The following is a 1,919-nucleotide window of genomic DNA, read 5'->3' on the forward strand; positions in this document are numbered from 1 at the left end:
TATATTAAACAGTTTTTATCACCCTTAATATCTTTAATGCCTCTCAGATGCTGTAGCTAGATTTTTAAAATATTGAAAATTTGATATTTATTGAAAAAGATGGTTTTTCTAGGTCTTTCCAGGAATATCATCCGTAAACAATAGTCTACCTGGAGGATCTGAAAATTCCAGATCTGTACAGAGTCATTCAGAAATGCTTTTTGCTAATAATCCCAAATTATTTAGCAATTTCTTCATAAATTTACTGGGACAGAAACCAAAAATCAACCAAGTTTCTGTAATGACTCCGTATAAATATTTATGTCTTTAAACGCTAGATATTATATTTTAATGCTTCATAATACACTATCGCCTTACGCTTTGCTGTTTTTCAGTGACTCTGCACATTTTTTTTTTTTTTTTAAATAATTAAACAAACTATTTTTGTACTTTCGGCTTCTTATGTACTGTAATACGTCCAAGCGGTATTCCTAGCATTAAATTTAAAAATTTATCTATTATTTTATCCACAGTTTTTACTTTTTTGAAACCTTAAATCAAAGTCGTGTGCCTTCACAGTGGTATAATTCTTACTCGCTATTTCCCAGAAAAAATGAATTGTTATCACCCTTAATATCGTTCATTCTAGATTATAGACTTTTGTAAAGGAGTGTAAGAATACATGGAATTACGGAAATGATTAATGGAAAATTTCTTACAGTTTCACTCATGGCTCGTTGGTCTAGAGGTATGATTCTCGCTTCGGGTGTGAGAGGTCCCGGGTTCAATTCCCGGACGAGCCCAATTTACTTTTATTCTTTCTTTAATATACCTTGATGTCTGTGCAGTGTTTTCTCACGAAAAAATTAGCTTCTGGAGAGTCCGTTTATTCTTATTTTCTCCTTCGTTTATATAAATACTTTCTAATTCGTTTCCTTTCGAAAAAGTCTAGTACATATATTATACGATGGATGATGTGGATAAATACAAATAAAATACCAATTTCTTGGAATTACAGAAACTTGCATATAGATCAAAACAATGGTCTCACAAGTCAGTGAAAATTGATGCCGATTACGAATTGCATCACAGCGCTCTACGTATCAAAAATGTAATCTGATTGGTGTTAAGGAATGTCTAATTTATAAATTATTAACTTTAATAGAAAAATTAATGAAAAAAATCAGGTATTTTATTGCCATTATTATCTTTAGAAAATATTCAGCATCAATTTTAATCTCGAAAACAGTACAAAACAATAATAAAACTGCACAAACCATTAGCTGGAAGCAAGACTTGTTTTTCTCTTGAGTAATTATAGAGTTAAAAATATTTTTCGAATTATTTTTATTTTTTATTAAAGTACTTATAAAAATTTTAAGTAAAATAATGCGATTTTTTTAAGATAAGAATATATTAATACTGAGTTGTAAATTCTTTAATCACTGCTTTTATAATTTTGGCATTTTCTACGAGTATATAGAATATAACAAAATTCGAGATGGATTAATCTATTGTCTTCAGTCCGAGAAATAATTTGAAAGAATGTTTAACTTAAATTATAAACATCATAATGTAAGTGTAATTAAATGAGTTTTAACTTTATAATCCTTTATTATCAGGTGTAGTATTTCAAACAATATCAATTTTCTCTTCTAATTTTTAATGTAGAAGAGAAAATTTATTAATAAATTGTACGTTGTTAAACCAATGGATATTTGTTTGGCTGTTTGAAATACTACACCTGATAATAAAGGATTATAAAGTTAAAACGCATAAGAATACAACTACCCTACAATGAAAGTAATTAAATGAGTTTAAATAATAACGTTTTATTTATTACTACATTCTTTGTAAAGAATTGTAAATAGTTTTAGTATATTATTTAATTTATATTTGCACTGTTCTAATATAAGTAAACTAATTTAAATTAAAGTTAA

General features: G+C 27.3%; 1 non-coding gene across 1 annotated transcript; it reads left to right on the forward strand.

Annotated features, from left to right (window-relative positions):
- The first annotated feature begins 710 nt into the window (after positions 1–710).
- Trnap-cgg lies at positions 711–782 on the forward strand. Its single transcript has one exon. It is a non-coding gene; the product is annotated as a tRNA-Pro (tRNA).
- Positions 783–1,919: the final 1,137 nt, after the last annotated feature.

This window comes from Centruroides sculpturatus, unplaced genomic scaffold (genome assembly GCF_000671375.1).
Source record: "Centruroides sculpturatus isolate CEXI.00-Female unplaced genomic scaffold, Cexi_2.0 scaffold1952, whole genome shotgun sequence".
Classification (NCBI taxonomy): domain Eukaryota; kingdom Metazoa; phylum Arthropoda; class Arachnida; order Scorpiones; family Buthidae; genus Centruroides; species Centruroides sculpturatus.